Raw genomic sequence first — 21,807 nt, forward strand, 5'->3', positions numbered from 1 at the left:
GATTATGGATTGCTTCATTTCCTCATCTATAAATTGCCTTTACATATCCTTTGACCATTTGTCTATTGGGGAAAACCAACAGGGCACCAATCAGGCACAATTTTAGGGTGTCTTTGATGTCAAATGCCATCTGTATTGTGAGAAAGAATTGTGGAGTTTGAACAAAGAACAAGGACTCTTACCCTTAATTTTTTTTAAAAATGTCTTATTATGTAATTGTGTTATATCTCATACTATATGTTTCTTCATTAAGGATATGATTTCTCTCTCATCACATTCAACTTAGATCAATCCATACTATGGGAATGATGTAAAGACTTCTGTGGAGGGTGGGGGAAGGAAAGCAGGATTGGGGGGAAAATCGTAAAACTCAAAATAAATAAAACCTTTCTAAAATTTTAAAAAAAGAGAGAAACACTTTAGGTACTGTGAAGTCACAGTCAGAATAACACAAATTTTAGCAGCTTCTTCAATAAAGGATTGGAGAATTTGGAATATGATATTCCAGAGGGAAAAGGAATTAGGATTACAACCTAGATTCACATACCCAGTAAAACTGAGTATAATCATTCAAAGAAAAAAAGTAAATATTCAATGAAATAGAAAACTCAATGTTTTTTGGGGGGTTTTTTGCAAGGCAATAGGGTTAAATGACTTGCTTAAGGTCACATATTAAGTGTCTGAGGTCAAATTTGAACTCAGGTGCTCCTCACTCTAGGACCAGTGCTCTATCCACTGTGCCACCTACCTGCCCCACTTTCAGTCATTCTTGATGAAAAGTTCAGAGCTGAATAGAAAATATGAAACATAAAATAGAAAATATGAAACATAAAAAAAGATATATAGAAAAGAGAAATAAAACAGGACTTATTTTTACATTCCTATTTACATTTCTACTTGAGAATATAACACATGAAAATTATCTCATTATTCAGGCAGTTAGAAGGAATAGACAGAGGGCACAGGTGTGAGTTGAATATGAAGGGATGATATCTAAAAAAAAATCAAGGGTCGAGAAAGAGGAATGCAGTGGGAGAAAGGGAAAGAAAGGGATATAATGTGATAAATTACCTCACATAAAAGGAGTAAGAAACAGCTTGGACAGTGAAGTGGAAAAAAGAGGAAGAGACAGGGAATGGTTGAACTTGGAATTGACTCAAAGAGGGAATAACTTGCACACTCAATTCTTATAAGAAAGTAGGTGAGGAGAAAGGATAGGAGAAGGGGAGGTAGTGGAAGGAAGGACAAATTGGGGGATGTGGTAGTCTGAAGTAGAACACTTTTGAGGAAAGATAGGGTAAAAGTAGAGAATAGAATAAGCAGAGGACATAGAATGGAGGAATAAAAAGTAAGCAATTGTAACTATGAAAAAAATTTAAAGACAAGTTTCTCTGATAAAAGCCTCATTTCTCAAATATGTAAAGAACTGAATCAAATTTATAAAAAATAAGAGCTATTCCTCAATTGATAAATGGTCAAAATATATAAAACTTAGTTTCCAGAGGAAATAATCAAATCTATCTATAGCCATTTGGATAAAAAATTCTAAATCATTATTGATTGGAGAAATGCAAATTTAAACATTCTGAAATATCACCTCATACCTATTAGATTGTCTAATAGAACAGAAAAGGAAAATTATAAATTGAAGAGGACTTAGGAAGACATTAATGTATTGTTGGTAGAGTTGTGAACTGATTTTTTAAAATGATTTGTGGAGGAATTTGGAACTTTGTCCAAAGAGCTATAAAGTCATACATACATACCCTTTGATTTATCAATACCACTACTAGGTCTGAATTCCAAAAGAGATAAAAACAAAAAGGAAAAGTACCTCTTTATAAAAAATATTTATAGCAGCTCTTTTCTAATGGCAAAGAATTTGAAGTTGAGAGAATACCCATCCACTGGGGTATGGCTAAAAAAGTTGTGTTGTATGATTGTTATGGAATTCTATTGTTCTATAAGAAATGATAAACAGGATGCTCTCAGAAAAAAAATGGAAAACACATGAACAAATGCAAAATGAAATGTGTAGGGCCAGGAGAAAATCATAGACAGTAATAACAATATAGTAAGATATTCAACTAAGATTGACTTAGCTATTCTCAACAATACAATGATACAAGACAACTCTAAATGACTTGTGAAGTAAAATGCTATTTATCTCCAGAGAAAGATGGGATCAGCTGGAAACATTCTTTTTTTTTTTCCTTTGACTTTACTCGGGGGCAGAGTCAGGATGGCAGCATGAAGGCAGCATTTCCCAGGAATTCCTTCCCCCCAAAACTCCAAAAGCCAACAAATTATGATTCTAAACAAAATTTAGAGGGGCAGAACACACAGAAAGACTGAGTGATAGTGATAGATTTTCCCAGTCCAAGATAACTTAGAAGTTCTGTGGGAAAAGTGTGTTTTACCAGGACCTGGGATTGGGAAAAAAGCCATGGAAAAGCCGGGGCCACAGAACAGCCCAGCCCAGCCCAGCCCAGCCCAGCGATCATCAGCAACAGCTTGAAGGGGCAGGGAGAGAACTCTGCTACACCAGAATGAGTGTGGAGTGAGGAGTACCGGCCGTAGAATCTGTAGCAAGAATCTAGATAAAGCAGTCTGCACTCCCAGAGACAGTAAGGAAAGTCTGCAGAGATTTCTCTGCTCTTTCTTGGGGTAGGATTCTGCTGTTTGCAGACACTCAGATCCAGGCTGCAGTTTGGGCTTCCATAATAAGTAGCCAAGCAGGATCCCTCCTTATAGCTCCGGGCAAAGGGAAATGAGGTGGTCATCTACATATCAAAGCATAGGCTAGAGAGCATAAGACCTTGGAGGAATAAAGGTCCCAGTGAGGTGTCCCAAAAAATAAAAACCAAAGCCTTAGAAGTGCTGTCTTGGACTGAGGAAATGAGTAAACAACAGAAAAAGAAGAATCAGACCATAGAGAATTAATTTAGTCCCATAGAAGATCAAAACACATACTCTGATGATGACAAAATTGAAGCTTCCATATCCAAAACCTCCAAGAGAAATAGAAAATGGGCTCAGACAATGGATGAGCTCAAAAAATACTTTGAAAAACAATTAAGGGAGATGGAGGAAAAATTGGGAGGAGAAATAAGAGCGATGCAGAAAAATCTTTAACTTTACTTTCTTGAGGACTTTTTTGGCTTATTTTTTCATTCACAATATGACTAATATGGAAATATGTTTTTCATGACTACACATGTAATCTTCTCAATGAGGGAAGAGGGAAAGTAGGAAGGAAGAGAATTTGGAACTCAAAATTTTAAAAATGAATGGAAAATTGTTTTTACAAGTAATTGGGGAAAATATAAAACACTAAATATTTTTCATAATGTCATGCCAGACTAATCTTGTTTCTTTTTTTTTTTGACTGAGATACCAAATTTGTAACTCAGGGGAATGTTTTAAATATAGTTTACTTAGATTATAGCAAGACATGTGATACTATTATATGGGAAATAAAGAATTTTCTGGGTTTGAATAAGAGAATTGGATGACTTCAGAACTGGTTGACTGGTTTATACTCAAAAAGTACTAATGTATTCTTTGGTTCAGTGTCAATTTGGTAAGAAGTCTCTAGCGGAATACCCCAGGAATCAGTAAGGATGAGCCTGTGCTGTTTAACATTTTAATTCATGACTCAGATAAAGGCATAGGTGACAAGAGGTATAGTTAACATATACCCAAAAAGATCTTGACAGATTAGAACACAGAACTGAATCCAGTAAGATCAAATTATATCCAGGTAAATGTAGTCTTACACCTAGACTCAAAAAAGCAACTTCATAAGAACAGTATGAAGACAACTTGAGTAAATAGCATTTTAAAAAAGACTTCAGGTATAGCTAGGTGGCACAGTGGATAGAGCACTGGACCTGAAGTCAGGAGGACCTGAGTTCAAATTCCACCTCGGACACTTGATAGTAACTAGTTATGTATATGACCTTGGGCAAATCACTTGACCCCATCGCCCTGCAAATCCCCCCCCCAAAAAAAAAAGAATTTCAGAGGTCTAGTGGATTGTGGACTTAATGAGACTCAATAGTGTGATGTGGCAACCAGAAAAGCTAATGAGATCTTAGGCTTAAGAGAAAGAGATATAACTTCCAGAAAAAAAGGAAAAGATAGCCCCTCTGTGCTCTGCCTTGGCCAGGCCATATCATGAGGATTATGTTCAGTTCTAGGATGTTAAATAGAACATTAATAAGCTGGAGAGTGCACAGAAAAGGAAAAGCAAAATGGTGAAATGCCCAAGTTTATGTCCTATGAGGATAAGAAGAAAGAACTAGGAATATTAGTTAGCCTGGAGTAAAGTAGACTCAGAGGGGGACTGGACAACTGTCTTCCACTATTTACAGAGCTTTCAGTTGGAGGAGGGATTAGATTTGTTTTGTTTTGTTTCAAGGAGCAAAACTAGGATTTGGTGAAAGTTGTAAAGGGGTCAACCAAAACTTGATTTCAGGAAAAACTTTCTAACAATTATTGTTGCTCCATAGTAGAGTGAACTGCTTAATGCAGAAGAGCTCCTCCCTCCTTATGCAACTAGTCAAGGTTATTTGCAAATAGAATGGAAATTCCTTCAAATATGACTTGGTTTAGGTAGCAATAGGGGGAATTTCCATCATCCAATTTTTTTTTATCTATAATCCATATATGGATCTGATAGCCAAAGTAAAAGCATATAGGAATTAAACAAAAATGTGAATGTACTGTCTGCAATGGAGAATACCATCTGTAGCCAGAGAAACAACTGTGGAGTTTGAACAAGGACTATTACCTTTAATTTAGAAAAAAAAAATTGATATCTTATTGTCTCATCTTGCTATCTCTTATACTTTATGTTCCTTAAGGATATGATTTCTCTCTTATCACGTTCAATTTGGATCAGTGTATACCATGGAAACAATGTAAAGACTTGCAAATTGCCTTCTGGGAGGGGGGAGGGAAGTAAGATTAGGGGGAAAATTATAAAACTCAAAATAAATAAAATCTTTAAAATGTAAAAGAAAATGTGAATGTACAATATCCACCTGATTGTTCTCCACTGAGAGGAGGGGGAGGTGGGAAGAGAGGGTGAAAGGAAATTACATAACTTTAAAATTTACATATATGGGACCAGCTAGGTGGCATGGTGGGTGGAGCTCCAACCCTGGAGTCAGGAGGAACTGAGTTCAAATACGGCCTCAGACACTTAATAATTGTCTAGCTGTGTGACCTTGGGCAAGCCACTTAACCCCATTGCCTTAAATAAATAAAATAGAATAAAATTTATAAAAAATATGCATATACATGTGGATTAATGTTGAAAAACTTCCATAATATGTAATTGGAAAAATAAAGTAAAATATCGATTTAAAAACATAATAGGAAATTTAAAATGAATATATAAGACATGATTAAGAACCATTCTGCAATGGATGAAGGATCAAAAAATATGGGTAAGCAGTTCTCAGAAGAATTACAAACTACTAACAACTGAGAGATCATGCCAAATTGCCAAAGAAAAAATAGTAATACACATCAAAACTGCCAACAAATTGGCAGAGGTGACAAAAGATGGGGCTAAACAATATCTGAGAAATCATTGAGAAACTGGCACATTAATATTACATTGGTAAAACAATAAATTGGTCCCAAAATTCTAAGAAACAATTTGGAATTATGGTTTGAAAAGTAAATTAAAATCTCTACTTCCCTTGACCCCAGAGATTACATTTCTAGGTCTTTGCTATAAAAGATGTCAAAGGGAGAAATGAAGTTTCCATAATGTATAAAAATATCCGTAATAGTAATTTTGGGGATACATGAAGGTAATGGAATATTATTGTCCCCATAAGAAAGAAGAATATGAGGAATTCAAAAAAGCATGGGAAGACTTAGATGCCACAGAGTGAAGTAAGCACAATCAGAATGACTATATCCATAATGCCTCCAATTAGCCATTGTTGAGAAAGCTAAGGGGTTCAGTGGATAGAGCAATGATTCCTTAATTGGGAAGAGCTGTGTTCAAAACCAATTTTAAACATTTACTAGCGTGTCCTTGGGCAAATTGCTTAACCTCTGTATCAGTTTACTTAACTGTAAAATGGGGATAGTAATAGTAATCACTGTGAGGATCAAATGGGATATTTGTAAAGCCCTTAAAAGAATACCAGACATGTGGAAGGTGATCAATAAATGCTCACTGTCTTCTCCTAGTCCCCTACAGTAATGCAAAGAGAAAGAACCTCATCTGATCTGTGATGGCAGAATTCCACTGATCCTCTCTCCTGCTGAGACAGGAATGAACTTCTAGTTAGCTGAACCTTCCAGCTTTCCTAGTTTTGTCTTTTCAAAGAACCTTTGCAAATTTCCAACAGTGTTCTTGTTCCATCCTGGTTCTCTTTGGTTTTCTTTTCTGCTCCTTCTGGCGAGATTTTTAGAACATTCCCATAATATTTATGGGACAGCTGGGAAAACTAGTTTCTTTCACAAAACCAGAAGTCCCCTGGCATTATCATTTTATTTGAAAGACAGGACAGATTGGGAAGAAGAGTGATTCAAGAAATGGAACCTTTATTTAACCATGAACTCTATTGTCAACTTGATGTATTACCACAGTCAAATCATTTAGCCACTCTGAGTCAGTATTCCCACCTATTAAACTTAAACTTCCCTCATCCTTTTCAGTTAAGGATGTGAAGCAGAACAAAAGAATGTCTTTAAAGATCTCTTTTTGTAGAGAAAAAATTTACTATGTAACAAATTAGCTTATAACTGATCATCTAAGACAAGATTGATAATTTAAACAAAATTAATATTTAGAAAAATATAATATATATATAGAATAAGAGGACAAAAATAGGGACTTCAAATAATTAAATCTCAAAAAAAATCTCAAAATTCAACAGATTATAAATTGACAGTCATTTAGTCAAACAGGAAACAATTAAGTACTTCCTATGTGCCATTCATTCTAGGGATGAAAAGAAAGTCATTACTAGTCCCTACTATTATTAATATTATTTTTATTTAGGTTTTTGCAAGGGAATGCGGTTAAGTGACTTACCCAAGGTCACACAGGCAATTATTAAGTGTCTGAGACCGGATTTGAACTCAGGTACTCCTGACTCCAGGGTCGGTGCTCTATCCACTGCACCACCTAGCCACCCCTATTATTAATATATTGCAAGTTATTACTGCTACTATTATTAGTTAGTATTCTAAGGGGGACACAATTTTCAAATAAATATGTACATAAGATAAATTAGAATATAAATGGTAAGAAGTTTCAAATGAAGAGACTGAGTGGGGTACACAGGGTGTGGGTGAGGATGAAGAAGGAGTCTCAAAGACCTCCTGAAGATAGATTTAGCTAAGTCCTGAAGGACTTAAGTTAAGTTGAATCCAGATAAGGAAGGAAATTTCAGACATGAGGGCCAACTAGAAAAGAGCAGAGTGTCATCTGTATGCAAATAGGCCTGTGCAGTTGGAACAAAGTGCATGTGGGGAACTAATTTTAATAGAAAACTAGTATAGTCTGAGTTTTCAGGCAACCCTGAGGCTGCTACATATGCCTGACTCCAGACTGATAGAAAGAATGCTAAGTGCAACTGAGACATGAAGGGAAACCAGTAAGCTGGATGGACAGTCAAGTTATACTATAGCAACTCAAACCAACTCTCTCAAATGTTGATTGTTAAATTTTTTTTGTGATCATTTATAATTCAGAAAACAGTAAATGCCCCCAATCAGGGCCTGATATATTGTTTTGCTGATTAAACATAAGAAAATGAAGTGAGAAAATGTTAATAAGGCAGATTAAATTTAAAAGTATGTCTTGCAAACACTTTTTTTCCAGTGACCTGATTGTTAAAAATTTACCAGAATTGGGGGCGGCTAGGTGGTGCAGTGGATAGAGCACCAGCCTTGGAGTCAGAAGTACCTGGGTTCAAATCCGGCCTCAGACACTTAATAATTACCTAGCCCTGTGGCCTTGGGCAAGCCACTTAACCCCATTGCCTTGAAAAATCTAAAAAAATAATTGCCAAAATTGTACTACTGCCTGGGAGTTTTGGGGAAGAGAGATGTCCTTTCTTCAGAGAGTTGCACAAGGTGCAAGATTCTCTTTGGCACCAACTCTAGCTATATGGAAAGAGAAGAGTTGCATACAGGTAGCAGAAGCCAGCTCCTCAAAATATCCTTGATTTCCAACTTTCCCACTCTCCAAGACTTTTGGGAATTTTCCTATGAAGGACATCAGAACCTACCTCATGATTAAGTTGAAATATCCAATCTAAAGAGTTCATTGACTTGTGTATTTTTTAGTACATTCCAATTGGCAGAATAATACTTTCTGTTTATTGTTTCACTTAGATACATGGGTCTGCTCATTCTACAGCCTTTCCATGGTTTTTTGCATAACTGGTATTTGGTGCATTGGCAAGTGTGATCACAGGGTCAGCAATCAGGAAACAACTTTTGTATAACCATATTTAGTTTACTGGGACAGCTAGATGACTTACTGAATAGAGTGGTTGGCCTGGAGTCAGGAGGACCTGAATTCAAATTTGCCCTCAGACACTTTATAGCTTTGTGACCCTTGACAAATCACTTGACTTCTATTTACCTTAACCACTGGAGGAGGAAACATTCCAATATCCTTGCCAAAAACAAATCCTGTGAACAATATGATTCCATAGATAATGAAAAGACTGAAACAACTGAAGAGCAACAACAAAAACTTGGTTTATTGATAAGTATACTATTAGGACCAGGGGCCAAGAAGCAGCTTTTGTTTTCGTGTCCTTAGACCAGCAATATTCAGCAGGTGTGAGAGATAAAATTCTAATCTGATACTCTTTTTCAAAGAGAGTTCAGAAAACAGTTTTGATCCCTTCTGCTAATCCCCTTAGGTCAGGAACTGCCTTGGAATCTTCCTTGAAGAAGGATAGGGAAGATACCAGAGATATCTTTCAATACATTTCATTTAAACAACCCATGTATTCATACCCATCATACACTGGCAATCACACAATTTATAGTAGTAAGGAGCTAAACTTTGAAAGACTTTAAATATGGGGGGGGTGGGGGATGGAGAGCTATATTTAACCCTGGAGATAATAGGGAGCTAGTAGAGTTTATTGAATCAGGGGTGACATGAAACATAAGTATTTTAATAAAATCATTTTGACAAGTTAGTGGAATATAAATTAGAATAAAGAGAAGATTAATTCTTGGAAATCAATTAGAAGACTATTTCAACAGTCTAGGAGAGAGACAATGAGGACCTATATTAGGGTGGTGGCTAAGTGGATGGAAAAACTGAGACACATACAAGATATATTGAAAGTAGAAACAAGTTGATTTGACAAAGCATTCACTATGTAAGATGAATGAGAGAAGAATCAAAGGTGAAATGAAGGTTGCAAACCTGGGTGACTATGAAGATGATATTTCTCTCTACAGTAATAAGACAGATAGGAAAAAAGGAGAGTTTGAGGGTTAGGATAATGAATTATTTTAGGCATGATGAGTTTAGGATCCCTCCAGGATATTCAATTCAAGATGCCTGAAAGGTGATGTGTGACTATGATAGAGTTCAGAGATTAAGGCTGGCTATATTTTCTGGGGAATTATCTTCTAAGAAAGCAACAGAATACAGAATGATATTTAATGAGGATGTTTGGTTCAAATCAGGGCTGTGTTCAGTAGAATGAGACTGAAGATTAGAAAATAAGTTAACTTGATAGCAGAGTAATCTGGAGGACAATGAAAGGAATGAAATCAAGGTTGAACGTCCCCTGGTCTGCCTTGGCAAAGGCAAGACAGAGGTGAAGAAGAGATAATTGAGAATGATGTCTGAGTGATATGAAAATAGGAGGGAGAGAAAGCATTCTTGTAGATTTTTTTGTTCAAGGCAACGGGTTTAAGTGGCTTGTCCAAGGCCACACGAGGAGAAAGCATTCTTAGCAAATTATTTCAATGTTTAAATGAAGTATGCAGCAAAAAAGTAAATGGGGGGGTCCTAAGGGAAAATGAATTTACAACCAATTCAATCAAATCATTAAGGACAATTAAGTCCAAATTTGAATTGGTTGCAAAAATGGTGAAAGAAGGGATCCCATTAGTCTCTTTGTAGGAATCAAAGTCATAATATCAAAACCAGGAAGGGATTAGTTAGAGCAGCAACTCTAACTTTGGTCCCTTTACACTTTGAAAAATATTGAACACCTTGGGGCAGCTAGATGTTGCAGTGGATACAGCACTAGCCCTGGATCAGGAGGACCTGAGTTCAAATATCACCTCAGACACTTAATAATTGCCTAGCTGTGTGATCTTGGGCAAGCCACTTAATCCCATTGCCTTAACTAAAAATAAAAATTTTTAAAAATTACTGAAAACCCCTACAAAGAGATGTTTATGTAAATGACATATTTGATATTAACTGTATTATAACTGTTAATATCTTAATCTGATTCCAAATATCATTTTAATCTTACAATCCCCCTAAAAACTTACAGGGATCCCAGGATTTTCAAACATACTTTGAGAACTTTTGAGCTAGAAAGAGAAAACTACAGACCAATGTCTCTAATAGATGCAAAACTATTTTTTTAAATATTAGCAAAAATGGTACAGTAACACATTAAAAAAAATTAAATGCCAAGAACAGGTTGGACTTTTGCCAGGTGAATTAAAAGTTTTTGCCAGAGCACACTATTCATTTATGGTGGGATTTTTTTTAATCATCAGAATATATAGTAATACATGGAATTTTCCTTAAAAAAGTCAACATATCTAAAACCAAGAGCTTGCATCTTTATTGTGTTTTTCTTTGCTGCTAATTTTTCTTTTTCATTTTTTTAAGTTTTGGAGATTTCCACTATCTTTTCAAAATCAAACTAGCTAAGAGTTTGTCTATTTATTTAGGTTTGCCCTTTTTATCCCTCCCAAGAGGGAAAAATCTCCTAGGTTGCTTTGTTAGTTCAATGAAGTTTTGGTTGTCATCCTTATTTATCTTCTTTGAATTTCAAAATATCTATTTTTATGCTTAATAGTTTTTGTTTGGATTGGTTGTTTTTCTAGTCTTTTTATTATTAGCATACTTATTTCATTAATCTATTCTTTGTCTTTTATTGGTTTAAGCATTTAAGAGATATATATTTTCTCATAAAGACTGTTTTGACTGCATCCAAAAGTTTTAGTATGTCTCTCATTGCTGTCATTTTTTAAAAATATTTATTGTTTCTGTAATTTCTTATTATTCACTTAAGTTTTCATCTTTCTTCAAGTCATTTATTGATTATAACTTTACTGTTATGATCAATAAATGATGTGTTTAATGTTTCTTCTGATTGTATACTGTTATTTACAAAGTTTTTATGCCTTAGAGCATCTTCAAGTTTTTGTAAATTTGCCATGTACAACTGAGAAATACATATAGTCCTTTCAGTACCCCATTCAATAATCCTTAGATATGTAGAAAATCTAAGTTTTCTGAAATTCTATTCAGGTCTTTAATTTCTTTCTGGTGTATATTTCTATATATTATATTTCTTTCTGACATAAATATATCATATATTCATATTACATATATTTATTCATTCATTTAGCTATGTCTTGATATTCTACCTTATACTTTTTTCATTAGAGGAAACTAATATCTAAGAATGAATAACTATTAGTGACCAGCAAAACCCTTAATGAAAAAAGTAAATAAAAAAGTTGAATATTATAGTACCTTTTGACAATAAAAGTCCCATAGCATTCCCTTTTACGCAACCTTGTCCAGAGCGACTTTGGTAAATTGGATATTTTGATAATTCATATAATAAACATAGATTCACATCAATCTTTCTAACATCCAATGATTTTATGCTTACTTAAGTAGTTCTGCAAGGATGCAAATAGTCATCTAAGGAGTGATTTAGTAATGCCCATAGAATCTGCAACTAATATGTCAAATGGCTAAGTGACTGATTTAGCAGAATGAACTTTAATTCTAGAGTCAGGAAATCTGGGATCAGATCAAGACTCTGATACTAACATATCTCTGGACCTCAGTATCTTCATCCTTAAAGTGATGGAACTAGACTAGAGAAATGAATGGAAATAAGACCAGCTAGTCCCCAAAGTCCCTTCCATATATAAATAACCTTACTACTCAAAAGGGTCATCAGAACCATCTATTTTTTTTAATCCTAGGTCAGATGAGATGCCTTCTAATATATTATTAGTTAGTATCATAAAGGGAAGAAAAGAAGTTCCATGAAATAATCCAGGATAGTGGGAAATGTATTGGATTTCGAGCTAAGGGTTCAAGTCAGAGCCCTCCCATGCACCTGAATTCTTATTCTCCTTGAGAGGATGTCTTCTGCAAAGTGAGAATAATGACTTTTTCTGTCTCAGGGCTGTTGTCTTGGTATTCATAGTGAGAACTCAACTCACTGTAAGCTGCTTTGCTAACTCAAAAAAAAAGCTAAACCTTTTAAATTCAAAGAGATGCCTTGGGGAACATTTTATCAAAAATGCCAGGGACCCTGGGCATTTTTTTTAGATTGCATGCCTTATTCAATCTATTCGCAGCTCTTGGTCCTACGTACAACTGTAGATGGAAACTGCCTACTCCTCTCTGACTCGACTTTCTGCCCATCTTGAGCCAGCACCCAGATCTTTGAATTTTCTCCTGTTCCCAAGATTGGCTAATTTATTATCCAGAGATCAGATTGGAATCTGCAAGCCTCTTATCCCCGCAAGAAATATTGACCAAAGACGATCAGATCTCTCTCCGCGACTCAACCTACACAAGTTTCAAGGAGTTGTGTGACTCCCTCCTTTTAGCCCATCTCCCCAAGTCATGAAGCTGGGGGGGAACGTCCCTTAGAGGGCAGGCAGAGGAGGGATGCCTGGCTTCTCTATTCAGCAAAAGCCTGGACAGCTGCTCCAGAAGGAAGGAAGCAAGCTTTTCTCCCACCGCGCACACCCCCAGGAGCCCCCATAGCCCCCTCGGGGCGCCCACACCCTCCCCCTCAGGTTGCTTTTCTGGGTAGCTGAAGTCCTTTAGCTCCTGGACATGGCCACATACTCCCACACAAAGCCTCCCCCAGGAGCGCCCACACGCACTCAGACTATGCAGGAGGTGACCGTGGCCAGCGGTGACCAGGAGAGGCGGAGATGGCCCCGTCGCCCGCCCCGGGCCCCCCACCCCCGCTCCTGGGCTCCCCGAGCCCCTCCAGGCAGCCCCCGGCACTGGAAGCTTACCAGACTCCGGGGAAGTTTCCAGTTGAGTAGCTCTGTCCCCTTCCTCGCCGGCTCCTTCTCAGCCACCCCCTGGCAAGGCTGGCAGCGCTGCCCAAGCGGAGGGGGGCCGTTAGCCGCTGCCCGGCCGCCCGGGCCGGGCCGGGGGCCGAGGCTGGGGCGAGGACGGCTGCGGCGGCAGCTCGGGCTGCCAGGCTCCGCGGCGGCCGGGGTTCGGCGAGGCTCGGCCGGGCTGGGCACGGGTGGGTGGCCGTGGGGAGCTCCGTGCGCCCCGCGCTGCGCGCTCTGCCGGCCGCTCCGAGCTCACGCTGCTCCGGGGACTGCCTGGAGGGAGGAGGAGGAGGAGGAGGAGGAGGAGGAGGAGGAGGAGGAGGAGGAGGAGGAGGAGGGAGGAAGGCCAGCAGCAGCAGCAGCAGCAGCAGGAGGAGGGCGAGGACCGGGGTCTGCGGGGCTCCAGGGGGGCGAAGGGTGGGGTCAGACACGTCCAGGGGGATCTGCGCCCCCCGAGGGCAGGAGCTGCAGGGCCCCGCACCAGCTCCGCCGTAGGCTGCCCTTTAGACCCCAACTCCGTGGGGAGACAGCAACGTGGCTGGGAGCAACTGGGGGAGAGGAGAATGCCGATCACTCTCCCTGGATTTGGCTGGAGTGTGGGGGAGAGCAGAGAGGAGGCAGCTCCGTGAAGTCTTCATCGTCTTCTGCCTCCCCCCATGCCCCCAAACCGCTTTGTGCACTAAAGGTTCTCCCTCCCCGATGGCAGCTGGGATGTCCTACAAATGCTCCTCTGACCCCTAAGTCAGGTTAAAAATGACCCCACCCTGGACTCTGGACCTAGAACTCGTAGCCAGTTGATTCGAGCACGTGATATGGAGCAAGCCTTGATCTGAGAGTTTCAAAGGAGGGACAGCTTATTCCCCCCCTCATAAACTTCCCTGGCCTTGAACCTGGGTGATTTAGCAAGCAGGTAAAGTCTCACCCTTTGCTTTTGGATTATATGTTAGGGGGTTTTTCCCTATGGGTTGCATGATGGTTTCCTAAAAATATCCCCCCCCCCCCCACCGCACTATTTACAGTAGGTTGAAGCTGACACCTTTGTGTGGTTTCTTCCTTTCCCTCTTGTCTCCACTGAGGAATTTCCCTGGCAAAATCCTTTCTGGTCAAAGGCAGTTTCTAGGTCGATGAATAGGAAATAATGTGAAGGGCTGTTCCACATTGGGTGTCAAAAGAATTTTCTCACATAACTTTTTTGGGTTTTAGACCACTTGATGTCCTGAGAGAGTTGGGTAATTACTGCATACCTTTTTACCTACATATAAGCTTGACATGCCCAAAGAAAAGTCTGAATAGGGCCATTAAGTTTCATAAGTAGTCTTGTTTGTTTTTGTAGTAAATGGGGGGGGGGGGGGGGATTAGGTCAAAATCTCTCCCTCCCAATCCTTGTCCTAATAACACCTGATCTGTATACTTTATCCAGGTCTCCCAAAAAATCTGAAGTTCACTCAAAAAGAAGAGAAGAAAAAATAGTTTTAACAGTGCTAAGGGAAGGATAAACTGCTCCCATTCTAATATGGGGAGATGAAATTGTATCCCCACTGAACCCGATCATCAGAGTTCATGAAAGTCTAATTAGACAGAAGGCCTGGGAGTGATTCTGTTATGCCTTGATGATCTTCACAATGGAAAGAGAGAAGAACGAGAATAAACTGTAGGTGGGGGTGGGAGGAAGGAAGGTTAGGGAAAATTATTCCATATAATCAGGGGGTAAAAGTAGACATCTATACAAACAAGGAGGAGCTAGGACAGGAGAGTAGCTGAGAGCAGTCTCCCTCTCTTCTGAACTATTTAAAAGGAAGAATACCTACACATATATAAACACACAGAGTTGGCTGCAGAAACACATTCACTCAACAGGGAAATAAGGAGGGAAATGGAAGAAGGGAAAATTAGAGGGAGGGTAGTTTAAGGGAGAGATTAGATTTAAAGAAAAATTCAAAGGGCAAAAATATTTATGGTGCTTTTTGAGATGGCAAAGAATGAAAATGTTAGGGGATGTCCATGGGTTGGGAAATGGCTGAACAAGTTATATAAATAAATATGCAATATAAATAGCACTTAATTGTGCTGTAAGCAATGATGAAAGGAATTCTTTCAGAGAAACCTGGGAAACCTTTTAAGGACTGATTCAAAATGAACTAAACAGAACCAGGAGAATAATTTCTACAGTAGTAACAATTTGATAATGAGGGAAAAATACACTGACTTAGGACCACTGATGAATATAATGATCAACTATGATTGCAGAGGACTAAGGATTAAACAGGGTATCCATCTCCAGATAAAATGAGAAATTCAAAGTGCAGAAGATATACACATATATGTGCATAAATATGTGTGTATAAATATGTATATATAGATCATATATATATATATACATATATATATATATATATATAATATATGGAGAGAGAGAGTGAACTTCTTCCTCCTCTTTCTCCTTCTCTTTCTTCCCTGAACATATGTGTGATCCCTCTCTCCACTTGGGGCATCAAACCCTTACATGTAGGTGCTGAAAGATGGGCCTGTGGCTTAAGGAAGATTGCCATAGAGGCAAATAGAATGTAAAACTGTTTATCAAAGGAAGGAATGGTAGGTGGGATCCAAACAGACAAAACAATGGGTAATTGGGGAGCACACTTTTTTAGGGTATGTGCTATTACAAAGTAGGGTGCTATGGTTTCCATAGGGATTGAGAATTGTTTGGGACCTCCATGAAGGGAGAGTCATTTGGGGTTTCTATGGAGGTTAAGATTCTTTTTCTCAGGATGGCTGGGTGGTTCAGTGGATAGAGCACCAGCCCTGGAGTCAAGAGGACCTGAGTTCAAATCCTACCTCAGACACTTAATAATTACCTGGCAGTGTGGCCTTGGGCAAGCCACTTAACCCCATTTGCCTTGCAAAAAATAAAAACCTAAAAAAAAAAGATTCTTTTTCTCAGGAAACAACACTAAACTGAGCAAAAGTGAAACTCAGATCCATATCCAACAGATGCTCTATCCAAAGGAATATAGCTTTTGGTTATTTCTAGTTTGGAAGATATGGTGTTTGGAGTCTCTAGATTTTTTTTAAGTTTTCTATTTTTCTTTTCAAAAAACAGGGACACTACTCTTCTGATGATTTTTCAATTATGATTTCCTGAAACATTGATCTGAAAAATAAGACTTTTGAAAAGTCTGTTGTGAGGGACAGCTAGGTGGCACAGTGCATAGAGCATTAGCCCTGGACTCAGGAGTACCCAAATTCAAATCCAGCCTCAGACACTTAATAATTACCTAGCTGTGTGGCCTTGGGCAAGGCACTTAACCCTATTTGCCTTGCAAAAAAGCCTTTTAAAAAAGCCCATTGTGATTGAAATAGAGCTAATTGACTATGCCTTTAAACTGAAATCTTTCTGCTTGGGCCCAAGTCTCTATTATCCATTGTTTGGGTTTTAAGAGCTTAGAGTTAAGAGTAGATAGTAATCCTTTTCTGTTCAGGTCTGAAATTTAGAGGGGTCTTTCCCTCCCAGAATGGTGCTTTTGTAATGATAAATTAGGCCACTTTTTGTCTAGATTCTTACTAACTCTTAATGATTGAAAGACCATTGCCTCAAACAAACCTAGCTATGGAAAAGACCTTAATTTTAAAAGGCCAAGGTCACCTACTGCATTCTGTCTTGACTTTTGTCTTGCCACTGGACTCCAAGGACTCTGGAGGAGAGAGTGACTGTACTTCTCTTCCTCACTTAAATTCAGTTCACTCAGAAGTCAGGACACCCTCATGGTATCATTGATCCTCCTCAAGAACAAAGGATGAATAACATTCTGGGTAATGGGTAATAGATAAGTATGTCAGTGAAAAAAAACTAGAAAACAGAGAATCAGAAATAATGGAAAGTAGTAATTCAGCATTTAAAAAATAATAATTACTTAGGAAAAATGCATATTTGCTTTGAAAAACTGCTGGAAAAATTGAAGATTAATCTGACACATTATTAAGTTTAGGCCTACATCTTATAACATTCCACAGTAAATTAAAAATCAATATACAAACTAAACATTATATGTTATGCTACTTTTAAGAAATTAAAAGAAAAGCAGATCACCCGTCTTTCAGTTTTCAACTCAACCAAAGAAGAAATCGATATAATCACAAAAAACAATATAGAGCATTTTGATTAAATAAATTGAAAAATCTTTTACACAAAATACAATTAATGCATCTAGAATAAGAAATGAAGTGATTAACTGTAGAAAATCTTTACATTAAATAGCTTGATAAGTTAATAATCAAGATTTATAATAATAAATGGAAATACATAAAACTAAAATCATTCTATGATAGATAGTGAAAGGTTATGAAGAAATGTTTTCAAAAGAAACTATAAAAATATTCTTAGTTTACTAAACAACCATATGAAAAATGTTCCAAATCCTAAATAATAAGAATGCAATAAAAAAATAAAAGCAGTTCTGAGATTTCACCTGATATCCAACAAAATGGCATTGGCAAAAGATAGGAATAGTAGAGTTTAAAAGACTATGAGAATATAGGCACATTAATGCATTGCTGTTGGATCTGTAAATTGGTACAACCATTCTGGAAAGAAATTTGGAATTGCCATGATGATAAAGTGGTTTAAATGTCCATGTTCTTTGATAAAGATTCTATTGCTGTACCCAAAGGAAATCATTGGTTTTTTCAAAAGTAAAATTTCATATATAGGAAAATATTTATGACAGCATTTTTCATGGCAACAAAGAGCTGGAGATCAAAATAGATGCCCTTCAGTTAAGGAATAATTAAAAAGAAAAGATTATGGCAAAAAAAAGTAATAGAATATTATTATGCTGAGAAATTATTAATCAGATGAATGTGAAGAAGCATGAAAAGATACCCAACCATAACAATATTATACACAATTATTTTGCCATCTGTGATGCTTTTAAGTATAATGTAATTATCTTACTTGTCTCTTTTGACAATTCCTCTTGATTTCTATTTTGTAACTGACTGTCTTATATGTAATCTATTATTGAATTTTACTAATTTTACAATAGGAAAGAAGTATTCTTCTGTGGAATATCACTTACCTAAAAAGCTTACTTATTCCCTCCTGATTTCCACATCAACAATAAAATCTTTAGTGTAAGTTATTCTCTTGCAAATTTTATAGAGAGAACAGTTAAATTCTTTTATTTTGCTTTTTTTCAGTAGCAAGACCTAGATTTTTGTTTTAAATGAAGTTTTTTTGAAGTTTTTGAAGCTTTTTGCAAGGCAAATGGGGTTAAGTGGCTTGCCCAAGACCACACAGCTAGATAATTATTAAGTGTCTGAGGTCAGATTTGAACTCAGGTTCTCCTGACTCCAGGGCTGGTGCTCTATCCACTGAGCCACCTAGCCACCCTAAAATTGAATCTTTTTAATGCCTTAGTCCCTTGTTGCTGTTTTATGACTGAGTCAAAAAGAATTGAAAATGCATGTCACTCAAAGTATGGTGAAAAGATATTCTTCCACCTTTCATTTTATGGGAGAGTTCATTCCATTCATATTTACAGTAAAATTTGATTTTTTTTCTTTCCCTCAAATCCTGTTATATCTTATTTTCCAAAACAAACAAAAACTTCAACTCAAAGTACAAACCTGCAATTTTATACTTCTTGGAAAAATCTGGTTCCATTCTTCTTTCTTCTCCCTTCCTAGCCTACCAAATCACTGAGCCTCTCCACTTTTGTGTATATACCATGCCCTATTAGTTATATAGTTTGCTTTGTTTGACAGTTTCCTCTCTGAGCCTATCCCCACTCCACCCCAGCTTGGAAACCTCTTATTCACATGTCATCTCAGTTATCTGACTGCTTTATTAAAATGTTTTTGCTACTGTAATTTTGTAACCTTCCCTTAACAGTTCAAGATAAGAGTTATGGGTTCAGGTGATTCCCTCAAGAATCCATAACTCTTATCTTTAATTGACAAAAAGACAACTAGGATGACATAGGAATGGGAATGAAAACTTTCTGAACTGGGTGGAGTGTTTCATAATATAAATATTGAATTATTACAATTTTTGAGCTATATAACGTGTTTACTCTTTAAATTATTTTGGACATTTCTCCATCCAATTCTGTTTTTCTAAATCAAAGAGACTTGGGGATCATTGATTTGTTTAAGGTGACTTTTTTCTGTAGGATTATGTTCAATGTTGTGAGGTAAATTTGAGTTAGGTGCAAATGATTTCCTTTGCTTTTGCTACATGATAGCTTAATTTTTCCTTTCCTTTCTAAATGTTAGCATCTAATCTTGGACTATGATTATTGGTGTTCATTGATACATAATGTGTCCCTTCCTGGATACTAGCAATATTTTCTCATTGATATGGGAACTCTGGAAGTTGGCATCCATATGTCTCACCTCTTGGGCATGGCATTCTGTATATTTTTATCTATCTGAATTTTGCTCTCTGATTCCAAAATTTCTGGATAGTTTTCTTTTATGAAACATGGTATTCAAAGTTTGTTTGTTTCTTCATGTTTTTCTATATTCAGAATCTTTCTGATCTGTTTTGCCAGTGAATTGAGAAGATCAGTTCAAATCATACCTTAGATAATTATTTGCTATGTGACCCTTGGCAAGTAACTAAAACCTTCCTGTTTCATTTCCTCATCAGTAAAATGTCAATAGTAAAATATCAATAGTAGCACCCATTTTATAGGATTGTTATTAAATGAAGTAATATTTATAAGGTATTTTGCAAACTTTAATATTTTATACAAATGTTACCTATCTATTATTGTTGTTGTTCCTTTTACTGTTGTTGCCATCACCAACATGTTTTTCCAATTTTCCTATCTTTTGGTTTTGCTCTAATATCTTCTGTTATGCAATCACATTTTTTCAGGTTGCTAATTGTTGGAATAAGTTTTTCCAGTCTCTATCCTAAAGTATTGTCTATTTTTTAGTTTTTCATAAAGAGCTTAAATTGCATTCCTTATCTCTTTTTTTTAAAGTTCTTTTATTAGCCATCCAAACTACTCTTGAAATTCTTGTGACCAATGTATTCTCTTTTAGGGAGTTCTGGCCAGAATTATTGCAGAATTATTTCCTTATTATGGAGTTTTCTCAATGCTATTTCTGAATTATATTATAAGTTTTTCTTTTTTCTCAGTGTTCCTGCAGTCTCTCTATTTTTCTCCAGTGGGAGTTTCCTTTCCTACATTTGTTTTCATTTGTTTGGTTTTTTCAGCCTTATACTTTACCATCTTTTGAGGAAAATGAAGCACTCAGATCAGAAATAGTTAGCATCAATCTTTTATCTAAACTGGCCTCTTTCCTGGTGAGAAAGACAGTTGAAGAGAGACACCATATTACTCTCTTCTGCATCTGTCTTCTCACAAGGGAAGCTAGCAATAGTGAGACTTTCACCTCAGCTTTAGTTGTGTGGCATCTGATCTTTTTTTTTTTGCATTTAAAAGGTCACTGGTGACCTTCAAGAAAACAATTTTATTTTTTTTTTGATCATTTACTTTTTTATATTTTAATTTATTTATACATTACTAAAATAGTCTTGTTATGAGTAAACATAATCCCCCCCCCACCAAAATAAAAAATCTCACAGTAAAAGAAAGAGAAAAAAAAATGTGCTTTAGTCTGTGTTCTGATACCATCAGCTCTGTCTCATGGTGGATAGTATTCTTTATCATAAATCCATCAAAGGAGTTACTTCCACACTTGATGTTACTAATTGTAATTCCCTCCATCCATTTCTCCCCATTACCAATTATTATATTTTCTCTCTCCTTTTATCCTGTCCCTCATCAAAAGTGAGCTATGGGACAGTCAATTGATGCAGCAGACAAAGCGCCAGCCCTGGAGCCAGGAAGTCCCAAGCCTATGTCCCACCCCAGTGACCCACCACCCACCCATCCCTGTGTTTCCGGACAAGCCATCCAATCCTACCACCTTGCAAAAAGTAAAAAAGAAAATATATTATATCTGACTATCTTCTCCCATGATCTACTCTCTACTGTATCCCCTACTCCCCCCTCCCTTTCCCCCATCCCCTTTCTTCCAACCTTTCTCTCCTTTTTCTTCTAGATTTCTATGCCCTATTAAGTGTATACATACATATAAATATATGTTGTTTCCTTTCTGAGCTGTTTCCAATGAGATTGTAGCTCCCTTATTCTCCTCTCACCTTCCCCCTTCTACACCATTGCAAAAGCTATTTCTTGACTCTTTTACATGAAATATCTTAGTCTACCTCTACCTCTCCTTTCCTTTCTTCCAATATATTTCCTTTTCACCCATTGATTCCATTTTAAAAAATATTAATCTTCAAATTCAGTTCTCTACTGTGTCTCTTCTATAAAAGTTCCTTCTACCTGTTCTAATAAATGAGAAGGTTCATATGAGTATTATCAGTATTGTCTTTCCATGCAGGAATATACACAGTTCATCATCAAGTCCCTCATAATTTACCCTTCTCGTCTACCCTCTCTATGCTTCACCTGAGTCCTG

At 37.1% G+C, this 21,807-nt stretch overlaps 1 protein-coding gene across 1 annotated transcript in view; it reads right to left on the bottom strand.

Annotated features, from left to right (window-relative positions):
- The window catches only part of PRKG2 (protein kinase cGMP-dependent 2), a 139,843-nt gene extending 126,281 nt beyond the window's left edge, over positions 1–13,562 (bottom strand). The window contains exon 1 of the mRNA XM_074228569.1: positions 13,261–13,562. The gene's annotated coding sequence lies outside the window, so the exon portion shown is untranslated. The remainder of the gene's footprint in view (positions 1–13,260) is intronic.
- Positions 13,563–21,807: the final 8,245 nt, after the last annotated feature.

Source organism: Macrotis lagotis, chromosome 3, assembly GCF_037893015.1.
Source record: "Macrotis lagotis isolate mMagLag1 chromosome 3, bilby.v1.9.chrom.fasta, whole genome shotgun sequence".
Classification (NCBI taxonomy): Eukaryota; Metazoa; Chordata; class Mammalia; order Peramelemorphia; family Peramelidae; genus Macrotis; species Macrotis lagotis.